The sequence below is a fragment of the Vicugna pacos genome, chromosome 6 (genome assembly GCF_048564905.1).
Source record: "Vicugna pacos chromosome 6, VicPac4, whole genome shotgun sequence".
In the NCBI taxonomy this organism is placed as follows: Eukaryota; Metazoa; Chordata; class Mammalia; order Artiodactyla; family Camelidae; genus Vicugna; species Vicugna pacos.
Window position 1 is genome coordinate 68,747,418 of NC_132992.1, and position 27,942 is coordinate 68,775,359.

Below are 27,942 nucleotides of genomic sequence, written 5' to 3' on the forward strand. Positions count from 1 at the left end.
GGTTTTTTTTTTTTTTATCAGTGTAAGTGTACTAAGAGGTTTGAGTGTTGTATTGACCTACACATATTAAACATTAGTATTAGTTTTAATTAAAAAATATTTCAAGTGGACTGGAAAATATAGACACTTACATAATACTTTCCAACTTCACCAGATATTCATGTTTTGCTGTATTTGTTTTTGATCGTGAAACATTTTGGGGAAAGTTGAAGCTCTGCTTTTCCCCCTTCTGATCACATACTGTTTTCTTGGCATGCATATTATTTGATGGCTTTGAAAACAAATACCCTTGTCAGATTACGCAGTGAGTAGTTGAGTGGTGGTTTCCTTTTGGGAAATGAAGTTTATGTACTTCCCATTTTCAGATTTTGGTTACGGTGCTTCTGAGAGGTTGCATGAACATGGTGTAGGGTCATTGAACAAGATGAAAAGTGTATTTATTTTGAAAAGTGAATTTGGTTTCATGTGGCCTTCACGTTCTGATCAGTTGTTTGGCTTAAACAACATCTCGGAACCACGAAGTGTTTCTTTGAACTAACTGTTAATCTGCTGAAATACCTAGACAGTCACTGAAACTGACCTTTTTTCCTTGAAGACTTTGTACTGTGGTTTCCAAGGGTGTTTTCCTTGCGTCAAATTGACTTTGATTGGTTTTGTTATTTTTCCCCTCAGCATTTCTTCCAAGTTATGGAATTTTCTGACTACCTCTTTTATTTACTTTTCTCTTTTTTGGGGATAAATATAATGCAAAAATCAAAAGGCTATTTGCTTTTCCTTAGTGGTTCCAAGTTTCTGCATAATTTTAATTCTGTGGCATATATTGTCATGGTTGTTCATCTTTAATTCTGAGGGTCTGTTAAAACTTGTATCATGTTTTATAATAAAATTTATTTTTGATAGTTTCCAGAGAACAGAGAGGAAAAACATCTGTACTAAAATGCAGTTTTTTTGGTGTGTGCGTTACCTTTTAGTAAGTTATATATCATAATTAAGGAAAAATTAGAAAAACAGAAATTAAAAAGATTCACCAATGTTTGTATCACTCCTAAATGTCATAATCTTTTTTTGCCATGTAAATATTTATAAAATACATATTTTAGTGTAGGTTATTGTTTACAATGTGCATTTTCATGTAATATTATGAATAATAAACTAGTAATGTATAAGTAATTTCTGAATCACACTATATATTCTGTATAGCACAGGGAACTACATATAACTTCTTATAGTAACCTATAATGAAAAAGAATATGAAAAGGAATATTAAGTATGTACATGTATGACTGAAACATGCCAAACATTAGAAATTGACACAACATTGTAAACTGACCATACTTCAATTTAAAAAACCCTAAATTACAATTATCCCATATCTGTAAGTTGGAGGTTGCATAATACAGTAGTAGGAACACAAGCTTTGTATCAAACAGACTTCACTTTGGATTCTTGCTTGTCCTGTGACTCAGTTTGCTGTGTGACCTTGGCCAAGGGAGTTAATCTTGGGTAAGATTTAAAACCTCACTGATTCCTACTTGTACTCCTTTGTAAAATGGGAATAGAAACACCCATCTCCCTGGATTGTTACGTTGATTACATGAGCCAGAGAATATAATGTGCCTGGTGTCCTGCAGGTGCTCAGACAGTAACTACTGTTGTTATTTATAAGGGCGATGACTTAATTGAAAGACGGGTTTAGACACTGGCTATTTAAATCAGTCTCAAGGAGGAAGCTTCTCGATGCCCTAGATTGTACTTGAACTTCCTGCCGTGAAAGTATTTGTGATTAATGAGGCCTGTGTGAATAGTTTGGTAACTGCTGCTGTCCCCTTCTCCCAGAGTTGGAATAGATAGCCATCTTTAAAATACATAACATGTAAGGAGGCGTTTTTGGGGGTGGGGGGAGGTAATTAGGGTTATTTAGTTAGTTATTTTAATGGAGGTACTGGAGATTGAACCCAGGACCTTGGGCACACTAAGCATTGCTCTGCCACTGAGCTATACCCACCCACACAAGGAGGCACTTTCTGAGAGACCATCACATGTGTAATGAGCAGCTACTGAATAGAATTGTGTGTATGTATATATGCATATGTGTTGACATGTGTGCCTCTATTTTAATGTTTTTCATGTGTACATTGTGGATCATCGGTCTCCACTCCTCTTAACCTGGAAGTCTTTCTTAGCTTCAAAGAACCTTCCCATGTCTTTCTCTCCATTATTTTCATATTTTCTTCTTGATTTTAATTTTTACAAGCACCAGTGCACGTGGCTCCTCCCCTTTACTACGACTGGTAACGTGTACCTGCTCTCAGTTATTTATGTGTATGTATATAGAACTTGAAAAATGTTATCTAAAAGGAACCTTAGCATATGGGTCTCATGTTCCCCATTCTCTCCTTTCTATGAATGTTGTATAGACTCTCCTCTGTCATTTGTTTGTTTATTTCCTGGCACTAACCTTCCATTCATTCATATTTTAATAACTGCAATAAAAGGAATGAAAGCTACTTTAATGAAAAAGGAACTCAGAAAAATACGGAACACTTCACGAATTTGCGTGTCATCCTTGTGCAGGGGCCATGCTAATCTTCTCTGTATCGTTCCGGTTTTAGTATTTGTGCTGCCGAAGCAAGCACCTCTGTGTCAGTTTATACTTCACTTTATATCATGGAAGCAATACCCTTTAATTAATTAATTAGTCAAAATTCACATTAAAATTTTTATACAGTTTTGAAAGGTTTCTTTCCTTTTACAGTTACTGCAAAATATTGGCTATATTCCCCGTGTTGTGCACTCTATCCTTGAGCCTATCTTAACCCAATAGTTTGTACCTCCCACTCCCTGAGTCCACTATTCACTCTGCCCCCTTCCTCTCCCCACTGGTAACTGCTAGTTTGTTCTCTGTATCTGTGAGTCTGCTTTTTCTTGGTTATATTCACTAGTTTATAGTGTTTTTTAGATTCTACATATAAGTGATACCATACAGGATTTGTCTTTCTGTGTCTAACTTAACTTAGGCAGCATAATGCCCTCCAAGTCCATCCATGCTGCTGCAAATGGCAGAATTTCATTCTTTTTTATGGCTGAGCAGTAGTCTGTTTTGTGTGAATATATGTATATATCTCACAGCTTCTTTATCCAGTCATCTGTTGATGGATACTTAGGTTGCTTCCATATCTTGACATTTGTAAATAATGCTGCTATGAACATTAGGATGTATGTATCTCTCAAATTAGTGGGTTTATTTTTTGTTTTTTGTTTTGGATATATACACACAGGAGTGGAATTGCTGGGTCATCTGGTAGTTCTATTTTTAGTTTTTCAGGAAACTGCCGTTCTGTTTTCCACAGTGGCTGCACCAATTTGTATTCCCACCAGCAGTGTACAAGGGTTTCCTTTTCTTCACATCCTTGCCAACACTGATTATTTGTGTTATTTTTGATGATAGCCATTCTGACAGGTGTGAGGTGATATCTCATCATGGTTTTGATTTGCATTTCCCTGATGATTAGCAGTATTGAGCATCTTTTCATATGCCTGTTGGCCATCTGCATTTCCTCTTTGGAAAAATGTCTATTCAGTTCTTCTGCCCATTTTTAAAATCAGTTGTTTGTTTTTTGTTTTTTGATGTTGATTTGGGAAGAGGTACCCTTTTAAATTAGTTTCTGAGTAATTTTATTGTGAGGTCATAGGAGATGAGTTTGTTGTTGAACTCATGCCTGCCTAAATGTCCATCAACACATGAATGGATAAAGAAGATGTGATATATATTTACAACGAAATACTACTCAGCCATAAGAAAGAATGAAATAATGCCATTTGTAGCAACATGGATGGACTGAGAGATTATCATTTTAAAAGTAAGTCAGACAAAGACAAATATCATATGATATCACTTATATGTGGAATCTTAAAAAATGATACAAATTTTATTTATAAACCACAAATAGACTCAAAGACATAGAAAACAAACTATGGTTACCATAGGGGAAAGTGGGTGGGAAGGGATAAATTTGGGAATTTGAGATTTGTGCATGACAGCCACTATATATAAAAACAGATAAAAGATTTCTTCTGTATAGCACAGGAAAGTACATTCAGTATCTTGTAATAACCTTTAATGGAAAAGAATATGAAAACTAATGTGTGTGTGTGTACACACATGACTGGGACATTATGCTGTACTCCAGAAATTGACATTGTAACTGACTATATGTCAATTAAAAAAGAAAAGAATTACAGGGAAAGGAAGAAAAAGAAATAGTTTATACAACTTGGAATCAAAGAACCATTGGTACTTTTCCGGGAAGAACATTTTTCTGTGTCTTCACAAGCTGTCAAATCCATTAACGTTAAGAAATGCAAGTTCTATGGTCTCTTGATAAGTGGGTTGTTGCAATAACAGCAAATTAGATTTATTTGGGAGGATTTATTTTTCCAATAGCCATATCGATTTTTACCCAGAATTCATTATGTGAGAGTTTACAATGAAACTGTTTAATGTGTTTCAAGGTTTTTCCTTCTTTGACGTTGAAGTAATACGTTTTCTTATTTATTTTTTAGATTTTAAATTTCCTTGAAAGCTGGGCTAGTGTCCCTTAATTCTCAAGGATAATTACTGCTCATCTTGCAATCGCATAAGCTTAATACAGTAGGATGAAAGAAACAAGTGCCTATGGATTAATTTATTCAATTTGTCGTCTTCATGGAGAAATCCCTTTGGATAACTTCTTGTCTTTCTAATGCCAGATGCTGATTTCAGCAGCACCTGATTGCTTTTCATAAAGAAAGTAACTAAAAAGCTTTGGAAAAAAAAAAAAAAAGCCTTGGCCCTGCAGGGTTCTGCTAAATGTCTTCCCTCTTTATCTATTGAGGTTTTTTTTTTTTTTTTTTTTTTTTGGTGTGTATGCTTTTCACGTGCTTATTGTGTTTACGGGATGATTTTACGTTTCTCAGCCTTTACATATTGTAGACAGTTTTGGGCTACAGCATGAAGCCTGAATCCGTTTTGAATTATCTTTGCACCATCTTGCACGTGTCCTTTTGTTTCTTTTGTTCTGTAGCATTTTCTTTGGTCTGTGGCCTAAGTCTAGACTTTTCCTCTTTAGAAAGAAAACTTTGACGGAGAGGGAAGAGAGAGCTTAGTGAATTTGGGGGAGGGGATCAGGAAGAGGCGAGGCTTATAATTATTTCTGATTCAATTTATACCGAACCCCCTGGAAATCCACAGTGGATGAACTTACTCCATTTTAAAGACAGACTTAGAAAACGTGAACTAAGACCGCAGGGTCATTAGTGCTGATCACGAGGCTTTTCCAGGTGGGGTGAGATGTTATTGATGACTTCTGTAGACGCTGGAGGTATTTCTACCAGAAATGCAATTAGAATGCAGTTATTTCTGACTTTTGGAGACGATAAACACAGTATCTTTTTGCTTTTCTTTTCGTTTGCTTTCTCTTAATGGAGAGCCGTCTTTCAGGGTTTTTAGCAGTTTTACAGCATCCACCAGGTGGTAGAGTGGTATCTAGGCTTCCCAGGATGTCCTGGTCCCTCCTTTGGAGTACTATTGCTGTCCTATTACACAGATTCTTTAAAAGGGCCCGGCACTGTGAAGCGCTTATTTCGTGTTTCGTGCTGTGCACGAAGTGATATGCAGTCGCACCATGTTTAAGGTGTGGTTGGAATTTTTGTGAATGGATTGCTGGGTCTTCTCTCCCTTGCCCCCTGATTTCTAAACAAAACCAGACAATGGTTAGTAGTATTTTACCGGGCCCCCTGAGGGGAGGTGAGATGCCTGAATTGAATCAGGATGGGTAGCCTGTGGGATGTGATTGAAACTGTCCGTAAAGGGCTGGTCATACTGCTCTTGCAGTTCAGTTCTCAAGTATGGCCCTGATTTGACCCTCTGCCCCCTGCCCCTGCCTTCAGGAAGATGTTTACCCTGCTGATTCTGGGCCCATACCCTGCACACCATTGTGGAAATGGTTCAGAGACACAGAAGGAGTCTTACCCTCAGAATGGTAACTCCACTTCTGCCCGTTTCTTTCCTCTGTTTGAGGAATAGTGTGGAAGAGGATTCTAGTCAGACCTGGGTCTGCATCTGAGCTCTTGCTGATTAGTTGTGTGGCCACAGGGAACATACTTCACCTTTTAGGCCTCAAATCTCAAATGTAAAATTGAGACTTTGCTGATGACCTCCTTGTGCTTTGGTGAAGCACAACCACGTGACTGCTGTCCTGAATTTAATGTTCAGCTTTAAATGAGTATCTCTGTAAACAATACAGTAATCCCCCTTTATCCAAGGTTTCTCTTTTTGTGGTCCAAAAATAGTAAATAGAAAATTCCTGAAATAAAGTTTATAAGTTTTAAGTCGTGAGCTGTTTTGAGTAATGTGATGAAATCTCGCACCGTCCTGCCCTGGATGTGAACCATCTCTTTGTCCACCACATCACTGCCTGTTAGTCACCTTGCAGCCGGCTCAGTTTTTCTGGTTGGTATTGACTGTTGTGGTATCACCGTGCTTGTGGTCAGTGACTCTTATTTTGCTTAATAATGGCCTCAAATCACAGGAGTTGTAATGCTGGCATTTCAGATGGGCCAGAGAGAAGCCGTGTAAAGTGCTTCCTTTAGGGTAAAGGTCAAAGTTCTTGACTTAATAAGGAAAGAAAAAAAATTGTATGCTAAGGCTGCTAGGGGCTACAGTGAGGCTGAATCTTCCATCCATGAAATTATGAAGAAGGAGAAAGAAATTCATGCTAGTTTGGCTGTTGCATCTCAAGCTGCAAAAGTTATGACCATGGTGCGTGATAAGTGCTTAGTTAAAATGGAAAAGGCATTAAGTTTGTACAGTAAGATACTTTGAGAGTGACTGCGTTCCCATAACTTATCTTACAATGTGTTGTTATAATTGTTCTATTTTATAGTTAGTTATTGTTGCTCATTGCTTACTGTGCCTAATTTATGAATGAAACTTCATCATAGGTATGTATAGGAAAAAACATGGTAGGTACAGGCATAATCCATCTTGTTGTGCCTGGCTTTACTGTGCTTTGCAGTATTGTATTTTTCACAAGGTGTGCACAACCCCATGTCAGGCACTTGCTCACTTCATGTCTCTGTGTCACATTTTAATAATTCTCAACATATTTCAAGCTCTCCACCAGCAAAAAGATTACGACTCCCTGAAGGCTCCAATGATAGCATCTTTTAGCAATAAACTATTTTCAAATTAAAGTATGTACTTTTTTTTAGACATAATGCTATTGCACACTTAATAGACTACAGGATAGTGAAAACATGACTTTTATATGCACTGGGGAACCAAAAAATGTGTGTGACTTGTTTTATTGGGATATTTGCTTTATTGCAGTGGTCTGGACTGAACCTGCAACATGTCCGAGGTCTGCCTGTATAGGGCTCGATACTATCTGTGGTTTCAGGCACCCATGGGGGTCTTGTATCCCTTAAGGATAAGAAGGGACCACTGTGTGTTTGTAGCTTTGCCTGTCTGGGCTCTGTGAAAGTGGTGTACTGTAGTGTCCAGTCTCTCGTAAGAGGGCTTCATTACCGCCAGGCCATGGAGAACCACTGGCTCCCTGCTTGGCCTGTCTGATGGACGTGGATGTGGGTTGCAGCTTTTTCTTTGGTGTTTGACTGGAGTAGAGTGGTTTCTATCTAAAACATTTTTGTCTTTCTAGGCTTCCCTCCTTACTGGTCCTCTAAAGCAGGCTTTCTGTGATACTGGGTCAGAGGCAGGGGCAGCATTATGTGACATGGGGGCATGAATCCAGTAAGGACATAAATAGAGGTTAATGGGAACCAGATTCCCCACTCTTACAGGAATGGAAAGGTGAAACTAGAACGAATCTTGTAGTGTGTGATCGGAATTCAGGGTATCTGCCTGAACTGATGGTCTTCAGTATACATGGATGGACACCGAAAGAAAGAAGTAAGTGTGCACATATATGTGTGTGCTTCTGTTCACTTAGATGACCTAGGAACAGCGATAATCTGTTTGCAATATTCATTCCCCGATCTTGGTTTCTAAATATCTTTTTTTTCCCACTAAAATGGTTGGAATTATCAGACTAAAATAATCACTCTTAGGCAGCTATCATAGAATAATTAACTTGGCCAAGAATTATCAGTGGACTTCAAGTGTTTGGTGAAAGTTGGTTGGGAAATAGGAAATTTATATAGTCTGAAAGTATCACCTCACTAAATACTTTTTCAATACAGAGGGGAAGAGAGTCACTTTACAGGGGGGAAGTCTGGCAGATGGCACCCAGTCAAGTGATGTAAGTTCACATTACCCGTCAGGGAGAGACACTGAAACTGCACACCACCTGATAGGATAACCACAGGAGGAGGGGGCTCTTCCGTCGTATCCTTGCTGAACGGCCGTAACTTGACTCTAATCATCAGGAAGTATCAGACAAACCCAGAGTGAGGAACAGTCTACAGAACTGTCCTGAAATCTTCAAAGTTGTCAAGGTCATGAAAGTCAGGGACAGTCTGAGGAATTCTAGGTTGAAACAGACTACTGAGGTATGAAAGATCAGTGCAGTGTGACATCCTGGATTGGATCTTTTTACTGAAGTGGATGCTATTGGGACCACTGGAGAAAGTCACACCTGGTCTGTGGATTAGATGACTGTACTGTACCAATGTTAATTTCTGGGTGTGGATGGTCGTAATTCTTGCAGTTTTGGAGGAGAATGCCCTGGTTTACAGAAATATACTCACCGGACTCTGTAGGGGTGATAGGCCATCAGATTGGCTCCTTACTCTCAGGCAGTTCAGGGAAATAAAGTTATTTGTTGTAGTCTTGCAACTGTTTTGGATGGTCTGGCCTGAGATTTTTAAACAAAACGAAAGAGACTCCTCCTGTGAGTTGATTTTTTTCCAAAATTGTTAGCTTATCAGACAAATCATTTGTGAGGTTTAAGGGGTTTGCTTTCCTGGGCTGTTTTGTCTGGAAACTGCCCTTCCCATGCATCTTCCTGTTACATCTTTTTTTTGGTGGTGGGGGAGGTAATTAGGTTTATTTCTTTAATGGAGGTGCTGGGGATTGAACCCAGGACCCTGTGCATGATAAGCATGCGCTCTACCACTGAGCTATACCCTCCACCCTGCCTCATGTTATATCTTGATTTAGCTTTTTTTTTTTAAATTCAGAACATTTATTTTAATACCGTTAATTCAATTTAATTTTAGGCGGAGGCAATTCGATTTATTTATTTATTTTTAATGGGGGTGCTGGGGATTGAACCACGACCTTGTGCATGCTGAGCATGTGCTCTTAACACTGAACTATACCCTCCCCCCTTGATTTGTCTTCTGGTATGCTGGTTTTAAAATATTTACCATCATATTATTATATCCTTTTCCTTGCCCATTATTTATTTCTCTCCACTTATGTTTGCTTTTGTGACAGCCTCCTTTCGAGGGAAGTATGATTTACAGAAATAGGGCACTTTACCGTGTTACCATTCAGTGATAATACTGGATTTAATTTTAACTGACTTCGTGTGTGCTATTCTTTTCTCCTCAATTCTCTGGTGAGCTGTTTAAGCTTCCTGTCTTTTTCTCCCCCTGCTGTACTCTGCTTTAGCACTGAGCACGTTTCAGTAGGCTTTTAGTAACAAGTGTTGGGCTGGTCGATTGCTGTCTCAGAATTTAGGGTTTTCAGGAAGTAGGCACAGGGAAAGGGGAATCTGATAGACAGAATGGTGAATTCCATGCTGCCCTCATCTGTGATCTACTCATCTCACGTTTGTGTGTGTGACTGGTTAGCCCCCAAAGGTGTAGAATGGAGCCTATGAGGACCAAACTGGCCCTAATCTAGAAATTTGTGTCGTTTGGGATTGGGGGTGGTGTGCTGTGCTGTGGGGAAGGGATTGATTGTCAGAGGAGCCTTCTGTCTCTGAAAACATTACACGTAAGTGGTCTATTTGGTAGAATTTGCTTTAGTACAAAAGAAAAATCACAGGTTAAGGCCTTGAATTGTCCCTTGGCACTTTTCTGTCTTTGGGGGAACTGAAATCCATCACAGGGCTTGTTCTCCTTACGTAGGTTGGAGGACAGACTTCTCTGTAGCAGTTACACTGATTTTCCTATTTCTCAGAATGATCAAGGGAGAAACGCTTTTAAAACCCACAGTGGTAGTTACATTGCACTTAGAACACTCCCACACGTACAGGCTTTTTTTCAGCTTTTGGTTTTTTTTTTGTGTGTGTGTGTGTGTTTTTTCCTTGCTGCTTTTACAGTGTAGGTGGCCTTCTCTGGATTGCTTTTGACAGGAAATTGAGCAAGCTTTCTTTTTTGGAACGGAATATATTTTACTGCTGAGAGAGAAAAAAGAATTGTTTATGTTTTGAAATTTAATTATGAATTTTTATTTGAAAGCCGATTTAAATCTAGAAAAATGAAGGTAGGGCTTGCATTTCATATTGTGTGCTAATATTTCTGAATGTTCCTATTCATTTTTGGGTTTTCCTTTCTTCCTTTGGAGAAACAAAGGAGGTCTCCCAAATTACTTGGCTTCCTGAAGCCAGAGCCATTGATGGATATTAAGAATTTTATCTTTGTCATTATTTTTCTGCTTTTGTCAGAGGCTGCCTTTTGCAATTGTCTTTTCCGTAGTGGAGATGTGATGAGCTCTACACTGAGTTCACAGGCATCTTGAATCTAGAATGTATGGTAGCCCTGCCTTTGGAAAAACGTCATTCAGCAAAGCATCCTGACCATCTGGCTTGTGCAGAGGTCCCCAAGCCTGGTGGGGAGCTCCAGATTGGAATCCTGCCTCTGCCACAGATTATTCCTGGACTCCTAAACCCACCGGTGCTTTGAAATGGAAACACCTTCTGCCCACCCACCATCCAGGTGCTTGCTGCCTGGGGTGACTGGGGGTCAGTTTGCTATGCGTAGTTCCTTTATAGCACTGGGGATTCAGAGGAGGAAACCAGACTATAATTAGAACATAAGCCCATATGCCATGTCATGGAAATGTTGTCCAGTGGAATGCAGTGATTCTATGGAGTCTAAGTGTGTTTACAAATCATATCCTTTCACTTGGGTTTAAAATGTGCATGTTTGTTCATGTACCTAGGTAGATTACTAGTGCAAATCAGCTGGTATGTTTTGTTTATGTAATTAGCTGATGATAGCTTATGCATTAAGATTAACAAAACAGAGTGTACATTTGGAATGTTACAGGCTTCTTTATCCATTCTGTGGGTGCAATTTGTAGACCAGTCATGTAAAAAATGCAAGTTTTATCATCTGGAGTATCTGATGCTCAGAATATCTTTTACAGGTTTCTTTTCCCGCAGCTTTTGTCTGCTGTTTCTACTGTTTGATTATGATAGGGTAGGAAAGACCTGTCGCGGGGTCTTCTGAAGCTCTGTTCTGCTATATTGTGTAAGATCACGGTGCAGGACATGGTAAGCCCTCTATGGGTCTCATTTCGAATGCAGTTAACGTAAGTTTTGAAATATCTTTATATTTGGCTGAATGAAAGACGGGAGCCTAATGTCCAAGGTGACAGGATGGGATGAGGGCTTTCCCTCTTGTCTCACCAGGAAGTGGGAATATTTGTAAGTGAAACTAGGTTCTGATTCTTGTTCCTCTTCTTAGCTTCCATTTTTTATGTTTGGGAACAGGGTTTGGGAATTAGCCCAGTTTGAAATAGGGTTTCACCTCAGCAAACATTAAAAAATTGGTTTCTTGGCGGGGGTGGGGATGGGGGTATAGCTCAGTGGTAGAGCTCGTGCTTAGCCTGCACGAGGTCCTGGACTCTATCCCCAGTACTGCCATTAAAATTTTGTTTTTAAAAAACAGTGAAGTACTATTATTAAAAAAATTGGTTTCTTGGAAGCTCTTTTGGACAAGTATAATCTGACTTATTTTAATATTTTTAGAAACAAGTACATGTACTGTAGATTTTAATGTTGGGCCTGTATGTGTATTCATTCAACTAATAATAAGTCTGCAGTCACAGGAAATGTGTGACTGGAGCAGGGTTTAGGACCTATCTGGAATGACCAGTGTGGGAATCGTCGGATTTCTCCGTCATCAGAATGTTCGGTTGCCTTGGAGCAGGCTTTCTCACTCCCACCACTGCTGACGCTGTGGGCTGGATGATTCTTTGCGCTGTGCTGTGCCTTGCAGGATGGTTAGCAGCATCCCTGGCCTCTGCCCATTAAGTGTCAGTAGTATACCCTCTTCCTCTGTTGTGACAACCAGAAATGTCCCCAGGGTACAGAATTGCCTCCTGTTGAGAACCACTGGTTTGGAGCAGTGGTTCCCACAGGCAGGTGATGGACCAGCTGCATCAAAATCACCTTCTAGGGGTTGCTTCTTACTCACACGGGTTCCTTAGCATCTCCTAGACTTACTGATCAGATTGTGTGGGGCGAGGCCACGGATCAGCAGTCTGCCTGGAGACTCAATAGCCAGGTTTATGAATTTGTTCCCCAGCACCTCCATTTAAAATCATCCAAGCAATCAATCAAATTATCCCCCCCCCACCAAAAGAATTTGCTTTTTAAGTGGGAGTGGCTGTTGGTTGGCTTAAATTTAAATGTGTGTTGAACTGCACATAAAGAGATTACACATTGAACAGGGTTTTAGGGGGAAGTATAACATTTCACAGTTATGGTTTGGGAGCTGTAATTCCCCCCCCCCACCTTATTACTATGAGGTACAGTTTATGTTTTTCAGAATTTGAAGATAACTGTAAAATAACCTAAAGTTTCTAATTATTCTCCTCTAGGTTTTGAGAGAATACCTCACGTTGGACTCGGAAGCCAGATTTACTGCTAGCTGGGAAGTGGAATCAGGTGAGTTGGTAGATGAGTCACAAAGTCGCGGTGGGAGAAGGGAGTGCCACCCACGTGTTCTTCGTTCTGAGAAGGCCTGCTGCTCATAGCAGGATTTTGATTTAGCAAATGTGGATTCTGTATTTTCCCCCACTGGTTTTTCCTCCTTGGTTGTTTTACTGCTGAGAGGCAGAAATAGAGACAAGAGGAGACTCCTATGCAGTTTTTAGTCATTGATTTCTGAATTCTCTTTTCATCTTCATAAATTAAATAGTTCAGATATTTTTCTGGCAACTTAAGTTAATAATAATAATGTTTTTGTTACATACGTGTCGTTTCATAGTAATTGCTCAGAAAATCTTCTCTGTGTTTCTTCACATTTTAGATTGTACCTCAATCCATGTTCTAAATAAGAATCTTGTTACCCCAGATGCATTAATACATAGTTTGGAATACCCTGCTTATCCTGAGAAGTTGAGAGATGGCTGGCTGATCCGTTTGATTGACACCTGCCATTGATTAAGAGTGATTGCACTTGGTTACTGCTAGGTGGAGACCCAGTTCTGTCCTGGGCCTATCCCAGTGTTTTAGTGGACGTTCCTCAAACATTTTTTTACTCAGTTGTAAAAGGACATTCTCATTGAGAAAAATAACAGCTTGATTTGATAGAAAGAGACTTTTCTACAGGATGAAAATGCTGTAATGTTAATGAGCTCCTAAATTCAGTTAAACAAGTAGTTCGGGATTACGTCGGTTTCTTTGGTTCTGTTACTTTGTACTTAACCTTCCTCTCAGCCAGATGCTGAGACAAAGCGATGGGGATTTTTCTTATCTGCTGCTTTGTGAGAAGCAGAAGCAAATTGCCTGAGGAGTCAGCTCTTCTGGAGTGAAGAGCATCCCACAAAGGACAGTCAAGGTTATCTGAGCATCTCACCTCTGTAAACCTTTGTGCAGAGCTGAGGGCTTCTTTTCAGAAGCCCGCTGGGTAATTGGAGCACTGATTTCAAAGTGGCTTGCTATTTCTGACCTTCCTTGAATTTCAGTAAGAGAAATTGGGGAGTGATTATCTCTGAAAATGTTTTTAAAAAGTACATTAGGACACTTTCCTGTTAGCAGTTGATTTATCCATTCTCAGAGTCATTCTTCAAAAGAGGTAGAATCCAAGAAAGATTTTTATCTCTGTAATTTTAGCCATTTGAAGAGCCTAGGTTTTTTTATTAACAACACAACTGAGAAACTACCTCTTAGAATGTAGTGTCTCTGGAACCATCAAGAATGGGTGAGTGGTGAGGCAGGCGGCCTGCAGGAGCGCTCCGGATAGGTAGCTGTGGCTCAGCTACCTTGCAGAGGACGAAAAATCAGTGCCTGTTATCGAGTGTCTGTGGTTTTTACCTCGATCTTGGAATTTGTTTTACAAGATTCACTTTTTTTTCCTCCTCAGTACCTGTATGCTACTGACATGTGCACCTTCAGTGCAGTCCCTGTATGTCTTACAGTATTTTAAGCATGCTTAAATGAGAATCAGCTCCTGGTTGATACACGTGAATAGGACAGTTCTTAGCAGAAGCCCTGAGTTTCAGGGTTACTGTGGGGCCAAGCTTGTGTGGCTTTTATGTTGTAGCAGCTACACCTTGTCTTCTGAATTGTGTTGTTTAGTTTAACAGCCTGGACCCCTGGGCACTTAGATCACTTCTTTTAATGGCGGTGACATCTGATGGTGCTGGTACACCTGTTAGATGGTGTGGGAGAGTCTTAGCATTCATACATCCTAGGTCGACCGGGACAGCAGAGGAGGGAGCCGTGATTGAACGGTCCTCCAGCTCTGCTGCTGCTGTGACTCCTTCTTGGCTTTCTAAATGGATGCTTTTCTCCTAGCTGCTCGCTCTCTACTTAAGGTATATCCAAAGCAATTTCCTTCCTCCAAAAGAAAACAAAAGTCGAAAAATACCACAACCCCCCGCAAAAAAACCCCAACCCACAAAATTTTGTATTTTGTATGCAGTCCTGTGTGTATCTTATTAAGTCCATCATTCTTATACTTTTTAAATTTATTTATGTTTTAGTAGTGTTGTTGTAGAACATAAAATTGAGGTGGTGGGAGGGTATAGCTCAAGTGGTAGAGCACATGCTTACCATACACAAAGTCCTGGTTTCAATCCCCAGTACCTCCTCTAAAACTAAATAAGTAAATGTAATTACCTCTCCCCCTTTAAAAAATATATATGTATATATATATAATTGAATTGAGAAAGCATACTTTATTTCTTCCTTTAAAAAATTTTAAAAATTGCTATATTCTTTTTAAGCACCCAACAGGAAACAGAGTGATGTTAATTGAAAATGATCTTTGACTAAATGATGTGCTTTATGCATTGAAACATTTGAATAATTTTCTCAAGTATATTTTTCTTTGGATCTTTCCTTTCCTTGTAAAGACAATTGTGTACTCATAGCTAGGTGAGGTATTACTTAAATTTTCTCTCCAGTTTGGCTTATAGCATTCCAGGCTTCTGCTTTTCATGGAAGAGTGAGGAAATTTTTAAAAAAGCTCTCCACTTCTTTCTTTTCTTGGAAATAAAGTGAAAAAGAATAATACTGGTTGTATTTACTTAGACTATTAGTTTGCTGGTATAATACACAAAAGTAAAGACGTCCTTTTTTGTTGTTTTATGGGAAGTCCCAACCATTTAGTAAGTGTGGAAAAAAAATAAAGAAAAGGAAAGAAAAAAAGCATGTTGGAGCACTCTCCTAGACTTCTCTTGGTGTTATATGGAGTGGTAACAGGAAGCTGACATCCGTCATCCAGGCAATAGAATGTCTATAGCAGATTCAGAAATCAGTTAAAAAATGGAAGCTTGGAAGACATTTCTTCCCTGGCTGTCCATCCTGTAGAACTGTGGCCTGACCCCTTGTATCCACTGATGTACCGAATCTCTTTTCTCATTATTCTAACAAATTATGCCTTTCTTAAATCATGAGGAGAGCTGATCATATCGAGTACAGTTTCCTCTTTACACCTAGTCCAGTGACAAAGACAGTAGATTAACTAATGATAGGAGTTTGAATATGTTAACTCTAAGAAGAAAAGAGCTCAGATGTTTACCCTTGAGTAGACTTGCTAGAATCTCTGGGTCAACATAAATTGGAGTTTCACAGTGGCACTGAGGGTACCAAAGGGAGGTGGCTTTTTCAGATAAATACTACATAGAATTTTATTAACTAAAGATTGACTCCAGTGTAATATGAAAATATTGAAAATTTAGAGTAGCAAAGGGATGATTGCACAGTTTTCCTTTTATCTTTGGCCATGACTAATGTGACCTGAATTTGGCATGCCTGGAGGTCACTACTCATTCTAGTGACAAGCAGAACAAATGGGAATAGGAATAAGTTATCTTTGGGGGAGTGTCTTATTTCTTAGTACCTGCTCATATTTTAGGGGCCCTGGATTTGTGTGGATATGATCCTTTATAATGTTACCATGTTACCCACTTTCTTGAATGTCTGAAACATTTAAAATTTGCTAATAGGAGTAGATGGGAACAAAAGTCTAAAGTAAGGGATCAGAAAATAGAGAAGCAAGAACAGGAACTATGTAGGAATGTAGGTGGAGGCCAGGGTGGGAATTGTGCAGAGCTCAGCCCCGCCCACACCTCGCCTACCTGCCGGAAAATGCTGGGTGGGCGAAAGCATTTTTGAAGACCTGGCTTTGGGAACAGATCACACACCGGGTGGAGTGAGAGATGGAACCTGGGGAGAGCTTGCACCTGCCAGTTTTTCATGCTACACTCATGTTTCTCAAAGGGCTTGGGAAACTCTTAGGAGTTGGGGTTTTACTTTAAAACCTGGGCTTTGTTTTAATGTTTGTCAATACCTCAAAATACTTTAGACAGAAAAGCAAGGTGTAAGTGTCTTCGCTAGTATTTGAATGGCTTTCATCAAAGTCATGCGTACAAATTCAGGTCATATGGTGAGTGATGTCGTACGTGTTGGGATATCCAGTTTTCCCTGTTTTGGGGGTTTTGGTGCTCCTCCTCGTGGGAGGAGGGCTTAATTGTGTCTTTTTGGAAATGACTTTTAAAGGCAAGGCCCTAGGCTTGAGGAAAGCTACTGCTCACATCAGCACAAAACATGCCGAAGTCTCTAGTGAGTCTGTGAGTAAGAACATAGCAGAGGAGTGCGTGTGCAGTCCTTCCAGACAACACCAGCCTTTTCAGGGCAGGAGATGCGCTTGAACCCTCGGGTGTCTTAGCTCATGGCTAGCTCTGTGTTCTTCCCATATTGGTTTCCTTAATGAAAATGGACTGATCGATACTCTGGAGGAGTCTCCAGTAGGTTAAATAGTGAATGATTGTTCAGGAACTAATAGATTTTGATTCCCCACCCACCCCAGGAATCATTAAAAAAAAAAAAAGACTTTAGCTTAATCAGTAACTGAGCCATTATGCTACTGAGTGATCCCCACCCCCCGCCCCAGTCAATTGGAAAATAAATGGTTTAAGAAATTGACTAGGTAACATTTGATGGGTATAAGGCCCTCTGGGCATGTTCTAGCCTTAAAACTTTTGTAATTACAAGAAGTAAAATATTCTACTGCTGTTGTCACTAGTTTTTAACCCCTGGATTTATTAGTGGAAAAGTTAATTCAATTAAGTATGTAGCTATTTAATGCCTATTATAAAGAGAGAGCTTTTTGCTTAGTGTTGTCAAGGATAGAAATACAAAAAGGAAATTGTTTTTTCTAGCGAGGGAGATAAAACATAATTAAAAATTGTAAGTAGGCCTTTGGTGGAAGTACAGTAAAATGCATTGAGGTGTCTGTAGAGGGAGAAATAAATCCATGGAGTACTGGTATCATTGGAACTGGGCATTGAAAGACCTATCCACCTTCTAAAAGACTAACATTTGTTTCTTTAAGTAACTAAAGTAATTCATATTGTGTAAAATCTGAATGTTCCTAAAAGGCACATACGATAAAGTAAAAAAAAATCACCCAATTCTCACCAGATCACTCAGTCTCTACCACCCAGGGAGAATTGTCCCTGCTGGCATTTCCACTGTTTGTTTGTGAGATTTTTCAAGCATACACAAAAGTAGAGAGAATAGCACGGTGAGCCCCCATGCACCCATCAATCGAGCTTCAACAATTACACCTTTTCTTTCTTGTTCCATCCATCTTCTTCCTGTTTTTATGGTTAAAAAATTTTTTTTTGAGTTTGAAGCACAACCCAGATATTATGCCATTTAACCTGCAAATATTTCGGTAAGTATTTTTAACAGATCATGACTTAAAAAATTGTCACGTCATTACCCTTAATGAAATTAATGACAGTACTTCAGTATTACTCACTTCTAGTTTGTCCTGAAGTCTGTTGTGTTCATGTTCCTCCTTTGTCTCAAAATTGTCATTTTACAATTCGTTTGTTGGAATCAGGATCCAAGCTTGATAAACACATTGCATTTGTCTCTTTCAAGTCTTTCTTAATCTGTGACGTTTTCCCTTTCCTCTTTTTTTTTTTTCATGTAATTTATTGTAGAAGAAACTGGGTCATTTGCTTTTTAGGACTGCTAACATTTTAATAGGTTTTTTTTCATTTTTAATCCTTCTGCATGATCATATATACTTTTTTTTAACCTTAAAAAAATTGAAGTATAGTCAATTTACAATATTGTGTTAGTTTTAGGTGTATAGCAAAGTGATTCAGTTCTATACATATTTTTTTCTTTTTGAGATTCTTTTCCATTGCAGGTTATTGTAAGATATTGATATAATTCCCTGTGATATATAGTAGGACCTTGTTGTTTATCTACTTTATGTATAGTAGGTAGTATCTGCAAATCCCAAACTCCTAATTTATCCCCCTCTGTCCCCTTTGGTAACCATAAGTTTGTTTTCTATGTCTGTTTTGTAAATAAGTTAATTTGTATCTGTATGTTTTAAAAGCAAAATTGGGCTCATACTTTGCTGATTTTTATTTTTTATATTTAACAACATTATTAGGAATGTTATTTACTCTTCTATGGTTAGTTTTTTTTCTGTTAAATCTTTTGGCATTATAGTAACTAAAAATGAGAAAGATGCATTTGATTTTATTTAAAGTAAATCTTATATTGATTATATGTAGTATTACAACAATGAATTGGTTATTTCTCTTCTTCCCTCCCTTCCCTCTTTTTCACTTGAGTGGCTGTTACAAATAGATATAATATTGGAGAGACAGCTCCCTGGATTGAGAGCCACTTTATTTTCCCTGAGGAATGTAGACGGATGGTTTTATAAAAGAGAGCCTGGCTGATGGTCCACTGCCAGGGTCACAAATAGAGGAGGTAAATGGTACCCATGTAAGGCCCTGATTTTCCAGAGAGTCCTTTACAGGGAGGGACCCTCCTTGTTATTGTTACTGTAAGCTGACCTTTATTAAAAAGTTATGTTTGTATTCTCACATCAGTGTTGGCCACTGGTGGGAAAGGATTCTTAGTGGTTAAAAGGGAGCATGACTTTTAATTTAGTGATGCTAACATAATTTTTGACATTTCTCTGTTAGAGCTGCTTTCAGTTATTGTCAAGTTTTTAGCCTGGAAAAAGAAAATGTGTGTGAGCTCTCACCAATAATAATTCATTACACTAGCTGAAGTTTCATGTGGCCGTTTAAGCTGACAGAGTCTTCTGTCCTTGATCAGATAAAACCCCAGCTTCATTTGTGATGTTCTGATTGTTCCTGGTAGCTTGTCTTCTTTTACATTTTATTAGATTTTAATTTAGCAGTGAATGTGGAGATACTATCTACATTTCCCTTTCTTCTGTAATGCTGAGTCATTTGATAACCCTGTAGCATCCTTGCAGGATGTTTTCTAAAATTAATTTTTTAACAAAAGTAATAAATGAGTTTGTAAGTTTACTCCCTGCTTCCTCTTGCTGGCTCCAGAGGCAAACACTGTGTTGATTTGGTATTTATAATATAAAAGTATTGTATTTTTGTGTCTTGAAACTTTACGTAATTGGTGTTATAAGGAATATTAGTAACTTTTCTGTCATTCACTAACATGCTTTGGAGAGCTGTCCATGCTGGTGGATATCAGTCCAGTTCATCCTTTTAAGTGCTGCTTGGTGTTATGTGGACTAGTCCTGGGAACATGCCGTCATCTTTCTGCAGTTTTCCTATTGCTGATCTTCGAGGTTGTTTCCAATAGTTTCTGATGGCAATTAAGGCTGCAAAGAGTATCCTTGCCCTTGGCTCTGTGTACGTGGGCGTATGTTTCTCTAGGCAGTTGTCAGGTCATGGGTCGTTGTAATAGATACTCCCAAATTGTTTTACCAGAGTGGCTCTCCTCAGCAGAGAGGGTTTATCTATAGAAGTGTTCTTTAATTCCACCTATTTATCTAGGGAAGTGGGACAAGGCAGGCGCTCCATTTGAGGAACTGACTTGTTTACGAATAAGTAGAGCTTGTTAACTTCTAATATTTGGTTTTGAAGGTTTTTTTTTTTAAATTGAAGTATGGTTTGAAGGTTTTTTTTAAGGTGAGTTTTATTTATTAGACTATCTTTTTTTAAGGTTTAAAAATGTTTATTCTACTTTTTAAAAAGTTCACATTTTTTTAAATTGGACTGTCTTTTGCTGCCAGATGTGAATTTATTTACACACATGGAATTCTTTAATTAAATCTTCACAGGTAAATTGTGATCATGGCTATTGAGCTTTTGTATAGAAATAACACGTAGTTTTAGCATTTGTGCGCTGGGAATAAAGTCAGGTGTGAGGGCTGTCTTCAGTGCTTCCAAAGATTGAAAGGCCCCTTCAGTTAACTGCTCACCTCCGTTCTGATGGCCAAGGAATGTGTTGTGTATTCAGCGGAACACCTACCTCACTGTGGACACTGCTGGCCTGAGGGAGTACATAATTAAGTGAGAACCACCATAGCCCCAGGAATAGGCTTTGTGTCCTGTCCATCAGTTTCCCTTAAAGGACTTCTTAGAGGACACTTTTCAAAGTAAAGAATGGCCTAGACTCCTTTCCGTTCCTTGGTCTGGGATGAGAAGCCAGATACATTTCCTTATTCTTTTGATCTCTTAAGGGAGGAATGTGATCTTTATTTTATCAGCTAATTATCTTCAGGAGCTTGGATTATTGAAGTCAGTCTTCATAGTATGCCTTTTCTTTCTCTACAAAAGTTAGCATGCATATTCTTTTTTTTTTCCTGAATCTTTTTTTTTTTCAGTTGTGTATAATCAGTTTACAATGTTGTGTTAATTTCTGGTGTACAGCATAGTGACTCCTTTATACATGCATACATATATATATTCCTTTTCATATTTTTCATTCTTTTTAATTACTAAGACCCTCTCACTGGTGGCCTCTTCGAGATTCTGAGCCTTGCTCTTTCCGTCTGTCAAATGGGACTCCCAAGGTACATGCCTTGCATTGTTGGCTGGGTGCTGGGAGCCAGTATGGTGCCTCATTTGGAAGTGAGCTCTCCAAGTCATGTAGTCCAGCCTTCTTCTGTAACGAGGCTAGGAGTGATAAATGACATATAATCTCCTTTGGTTTGTCCTCACAACTAAAAAATCTTGCTGCACTTACATCACGTTGTGACTCTGCTTCTTGAGAAACCACAGTGGCAGCGTCTCCACACCTCTTTTCCCTTGCCTGGTATTTCCCTTCTCTCCACCTGTCAGTCACCTTTCCCTCCTTTGAAACAGGTTCAGATTCCCTTCCTCAGGGAGGCTTTTCTCACTAATCCAACAGATGGATATTATTTCATATCCTCATCCACTCAAGTGTATCTTTCACTCTGGAAATTTGAACTTACTTATATGTGTCTGGGGAAACTCTTCTCTCTGTCCGTATTATTTAGAAAGGAACGTATACCATAAAATGCTATGTTATTTAGGGGAAAATAACTTCTTTAGAAGAAAACCATATTGATTAGCAACACAGTGTTGTTTCTGTGTTTTGGAAAGGAAAATGTCACCTGCCGGGGATAAGCTCTCAGCATGCACTGTACCATGCTTTTAGCATCTTAGCTGCAACTCAGAGACCGCCGCTCTGCTTTTTTCACACAATCACCTTTCAACCGAATAGGTTAGAGTGAAGGATTATGTTAAATAAATGAGAACAAAACTCTCCACCGATCTTTTGTGTGTCTTGGCCTATGGATGGGTTTGCCTCTGACTTTCCACCAGTGTTCTCATCTTTTTTCTGTGCTATGAAAAGTGGTGAACAAAATAAAAATATCAAGTAGCCAGTGTGCGCTCGTGAAGATAGCTTGCAGAGGAACTTATATGTGGGCTAACCAGTACATAAAGGATCATAGGAAACCAAGTTAGAAGCTTTTATAATCCTAAGCGTGAATGAATACATACTTTAGTGAATGTTCTACTGCACAGCTTACACATTTTAATTTCATTTCAACATGCAGTTGGATAAATCCTTTTCTTACTCATCTGAGAGCTGCTCATATATGACGCCAATTTGTAATCAAATACCAGTTTGTCTTTGTGTTAAGCCACTCTGGGAATAGGGAGGAAGTAACGTGGGTCACTTCTTCCCATGATACACACGGACAAATGCGTGTGTTGAAGTGTGTTTGTGTGAAGAGACTGCAGGGTCTTAGTTTTATTTGGGGTGTGAAGGAAGAGAGGTCTGATAGGATTTTAGACCTGAAAGGAGCCTCAGCTGTCATCTCTTCATTTTATGGTGAAGGATCTGTATTCACAGAAGTCCCGTGTTTGCCCACGGTTGTCTGAGAGCTCTTGAGTTTTTGGAGACGGCATGGCTCTATCAATGCTTTTGGGATAAACTCAGTAGTATTTCTGTACCCAGGGACCTCAGAGTATTTCCTAAGTCATTTATCTTTTGTATTTTGAATATTCATAAAAATTAAGTTTTGATGGGGTTTGAGGCTAGAATTTTTCCTTTGGACATTCCTTTTTCTTTATTGAAGTACAGTTGATTTACAATGTTGTGTTAGTTTCTGGTGTACAGCATAGTGATTCAGTTATAGATAGATATATATATTTTCTTTTTCGTCATAGATTATTACAAGCTATTGAATATAGTTCATTTGTGCTATACAGTAGGACCTTGTTGTTTATCTGCTTTGTATATGGTGGTTTGTATCTGCTAATCCCAAACTCCTAGTTTATCCCTCCTCCACCTTTCTTTTGGACATTCTTAGGAATGCTGCCCACAGATTTTTTCCTGAATAGACATCATAGGAAAGCCAAACATTGTCTAAATTAAGAGTTTTTGCATTTTCTTCTATTGCTAAGTAAGTAATTTTTCTTTGAAAAGCGTTTTAATAACCTTTGTGGGAAAAATGTTTGAAAATCCAAGGCAGTTTCATAGTTTCACCTTTTCAAGTGTTGACTTTAATTAAAGCCTAGCTTTCACCATAAGGACTTCATTTCTCTTATCTTTACATTCCCTGCAGCTCCTAGCACTGAGTGAAATGTTTAGAAAGTGAGGTTGGAGGGTAGTTTATCCAAATCCTCAGTGAGAAGCACTTCACCCGTCTCTGCCCCTTGCTTCTCTGTTCTGTGTCATTGTGAACTAAAGATCAGAGGAAATTTTAGAAGAATTGTTTGGGTGTTGAAGTACAACATTTCTTACTAATCAAAAATTGGATCACTGGACCAGAACATCATAATTTCAGCTCTCATTTGTTGAGCTCTCTTACCTTGTGGCAAATATTTTCCAGATCCTTTGAGAACAGAAATGAATTGGCATGGCCTCTACTTTTAAGGACCTAAAACCTAGCAGATGAGGCAGGTGTGTGTTCAGGTGCAGTGATGGGAGCATTAGAAGTGTTGAAGCAATACATGTGTCGTCGATGTTTCTCATTAGCAGTGCATAGAAGAATATGAATATTGTAAATGGTGGAAGTTTAGTCACAAAGTAATTAGGCTTTTTTAAAATTAAATTTTATGTGTTAAGTGACTAATACATGCCCATAGAGTAAAATCCGAAAGGTGATGCAGTGAAACTAAACTGTGTAGGTTGAATTGGATTTTACCAATTTTTCTACCCTTTTTCTCTTCCAGGATCCAATCCAGAAATGTCATAGTGAATTTAATATGTATGCTTTTTAAAATTTATTTTTACAGAAATTGTAGCATACCGTACTATGCTTTCATTCTGTGCATACATTCCAGAGTATGGTTGTAGTTTATTATCCAGTCTCTTAATAATAAGACCTTAAGTTGTTTCTAATCTTTTGGTATTGTTAACAATGCCACTGTGGCTGTCCTTGAACTTTTAAGTGTGCAGATTTATATAGAGGAGTGTCTAGGTTAAAGAATATATCCTTAAACTGGTGCAGCCACTGTGGAAAACAGTATGGAGGTTCCTTGAAAAATTGAAAATAGAACTGCTGTGTGATTCAACAGTTCCACTTACAAGTATCTATCTGAAGAAAACAAAAACACTAATTTGAAAAGATACAGATGCACTCCTGTGTTCATTGAAGCATTATTTACTGTAGCCAAGATATGGAGACAACCTCTAAATGTCTATCAGTAGACGAATGGATAAAGAAGATAGGATATAGACAGATACAGAATGGACTATTACTCAGCCATAAAAAAGATGAAATCTTGCTGTTTGCCATAACGTGGGTAGACCTTGTGTACACTATACTAAGTACAATAATTCAGGCAGAGAAAGACAGATGCCTCAGGATTTTACTTATATGTGGAATCTAAAAAAGGAAATCAAATGAACAAACAAAAACCAAAGTCCAGACTCATAGAGAACAGATTGGTAATTGCCAGAGGGGAGGAGGGTTGGGGTGGGCAAATTGGGTGAAAGGGATAAAGAGGTACAGACTTCTATATATAAAATAAATAAGTCATGAGGATATAATGAGTAGCACAGGGATTAACTTTGCATGGTGACAGATGGTAACAAAACCTACTGTGGGGTTCACCTCAACTGTACACAAATGTCGAATCACTATGTTGTCCACATGAAATTAGTATAATATTCTATGTCAAATATACTTAAATAGAAAAAAAAAGAAGCAAAAATCATTCAGCTAAAAAGGGACCCTGCCAAGAGTAGGAAAAAAAAAAGCATTACCATCTGTTATATATTTATGCTTTTTTTGTGTAATAAATTGTTTCCCCCTCTAAAAAAACCCCAAACCCAAGAATATATATCTTCATATCTTTGACAACTATTGCTAAACTGCCCTCCATAGACAGTGTACAAATTTACACGCCCATCAGCAATGTACGCCTTCCTCCTCTGTCTTGCTAGGGGTGTGCGATTAACCCTTTTGATCCTTGTCAATTTCATAGCCAAAAAGGGAGATCTTGTTGTGGTTTTCCTGTGCACTTCTCTCCTTACAAATGAGGTCGCACCTACTGTCGGATGTTTGAGTGCTTTTTCTTTCTGTGAATTGACTCTTGTGATCCTTTGCTCATTTATCTGAAAAAAAGAAGGTAGCAGTTTGTGATAGGAGCTGCTGGCTTTTTTTCCACTGGGTTTATATTTTGTCATTTATGGAAAATTTTGCCATGTATAAATGTATTACTTTTGGATAATCAAATTTGTTCAGCTGTACTTTATAGGACTTGGCTTTTATATCCTACTTAGAAAGTTTCAAAGAGAATGAATCATCTCTTCTGCTTTCTTTTATTACTTTTGTAATTTTTTTTGAATATTTAAAGTTTTTGGTCAGTTTGGGATTTACTTGTTGTTATTGTGAGTCGGTATCCCATTCTCTTTTCCATATGGCTGGACCATTTATTGAACAGTTTACCTTTTCTGCACCGATTTTAAATGTCACATTTTGTCCTATATCAGTTCTGAAGTATTTTTAAAACTTTTACTTTATCCTCTGATTTGATGGTCTATTCATGAACCAGTTTCACACTTGTAAATTGTTACATATTTATAACACATCTTACTGTCTGGCAAATATTAAATCTAGTTTCCTTTATTACTCTTCTTTTTCATAATTACTCTCATTATTCTTGCTCGTTTATTTTCTCACGTGAACTTTAGACTCAGATTCTGAATTTTCAGTGATGATAAATTTACACATTAATTTAGATTTTTTAAAAGCAATGATTTTTTTTAGGAATTTGGTATAGCTCAAATATTTCTCGTCTTTTGCACTTTTTTCGGTTGAGGTAAAATTGACACGTAATATTATATTAGTTTCAGGTGTACACAATGATTTGATATTTACATACATTGCAAAAATGATCAGCACAATATATCTCATTAATATCTATTGCCATACATAGTTAAAATTTTTTTTCTTGTGATTAGAAATTTTAAGATCTGCACTCTTAACTTTCAAATATACAATACAGTATTATTAACAATAGTTGTCATGCTGTACATTTCATCCCCATGGCTTATTTATTTAATAACTGGAAGTTTGCACTTTTGAGTCCCTTTGATCATGTCACTCACCCCTCATCCCCTACCTCTGGCAACACCACCAATCTGCTCTCAGTATCTATGACCTTGGTGTTTTTGTTTGTTGTCATTTTTGTTTTGTTTTTGTTTTAGATTCCACATATAAGTGAGATCATATATTATTTGTCTTTCTCTGACTTATTTCACTTAACATAAAGTCCTTGAGGTCCATCCTTATTGTTGCAAATGGCAATATTTTGTATTATGGCTGATTAATATTCCATTTTGTATACATACCACATCTTCTTTATCCATTCATCTATTGATGGGCATTTTGGTTGCTTCCATATCTTGGTAATTGTAATAATGCTGCAGTGATCATAGGAGTGTATTTATCTTTTTGACTTAGTGTTTTTGTTTTCTTTAGGTAAATACCTAGAAGTGGGATTGCTGGATCATATGGTGGTTCTATTTTTAGGAACCGCTATACTGTTTTCCATGGTGGCTGTACCAGTTTACAGTCCCATCAGTAGTGCCCGAGTTTTCTCTTTTCTCCATATTCTTGGTGACGCTTGTTATTTGTTGTCTTTTTGTGGATAGCCATTCTGACAGGTGTGAAGTGGCATGTTATTGTGGTTTTGATTTTCATTTCCCTGATGATTGGTGATGTTGCACATCTTTTCATGTGCCTGCTGGCCATCTGTATGTCTTCCTTGGAAAAGTGTCTGTTCAGGTCCTGTACCTATTTTTAAATCGGGTTGTTTGTCTTTTTGGTGTTGAGATGTATGAGCTCTTTGTATATGTTGGATCTTAACCCCTTATTGATATATTCTTTGCAAATGTCCTCTCCCATTCAGTAGGCTGCCTTTTTGTCAAGTTGATAGTTTCCTTTGCTGTGCAGAAGCTTTTAAGTTTGATGTAGTCCCATTCTGCTTTTTTTAAAGTTTATTTTAAAAAGATTCATTACTGATAATATAAAGGGCAGTTACCCGTAATCTTATCTTCCTATGAGGACAGACTACTGTTTTCATCTATTTCCTTCCATTTCCCTTACAGTTTTGGTGATGTTGAGTCATGTTTTAGGGTCTTTATTTTATTACTTTACATTCTGTAACTAGCACAGTGCCACGCAAACAGTAGGTCAGTATTTAAAGAACTCATCCATATTGCTGTGGGATCCTTGCTGAAAAGTATTTCGGAATTATCGTCTTAAGATTTAAAACGTATGCGTGCATACGCTGTAATCCTCCAGCTGCACTGCTTAGCATCTGCCTGGAGGGAAACATGTGCGTCTTTATCAGTGGGGCATAGACTGCTTTTTGCAGCACCTCCTGTCACCCTCAGTGTGTCTTTCCCTTTTAGCCATTAAATTCTGTTGAAGATGTGAAATCTTGGAGGACTGGTTCATAGCCCACGCTGAGCACTTTTAATTTGATTCTCCACCTTTTTAATTTAAAAAATCTCTCCAGCATAGTAACTCTTCAGATGAACATGTTAGAATTAGCTAATTTTTTTTTCCCTCTCAAACTTCTTAAATCATCGCCCACATCTTCTCCCATTGCTGATAACTGCCGCTTTCTGTGCTGGCAATCAGTGTCCTGAGGCGCAGTTGCTGATTGTAGGGCCCTTGATGAGTGTGTTGAGGTCAGAAATGCTCTCAGCCCTTGTGGTCCTCCTTCTGTTCCCACTCCTGCTCAGTCAGCATAAGGAGTCCTCTTCTTCACAAAGACAAGGTGATCTCCACCCACTT

At 38.3% G+C, this 27,942-nt stretch overlaps 1 protein-coding gene and 2 non-coding genes across 16 annotated transcripts in view; 1 reads left to right on the top strand and 2 right to left on the bottom strand.

The window, feature by feature from the left end:
- Positions 1-27,942, top strand: part of SIPA1L1 (signal induced proliferation associated 1 like 1) — a 339,090-nt gene that overhangs the window by 59,918 nt on the left and 251,230 nt on the right. For all 14 annotated transcript variants that reach the window (XM_072963345.1, XM_072963338.1, XM_072963348.1 and 11 more), the window contains one exon: positions 12,776-12,842. The gene's annotated coding sequence lies outside the window, so the exon portion shown is untranslated. The remainder of the gene's footprint in view (positions 1-12,775; positions 12,843-27,942) is intronic.
- LOC116281125 (U6 spliceosomal RNA) lies at positions 2,530-2,636 on the bottom strand. The gene has a single exon (XR_004190576.1). It is a non-coding gene; the product is annotated as a U6 spliceosomal RNA (small nuclear RNA).
- Positions 9,056-9,128, bottom strand: TRNAD-AUC (transfer RNA aspartic acid (anticodon AUC)). Its single transcript has one exon. It is a non-coding gene; the product is annotated as a tRNA-Asp (tRNA).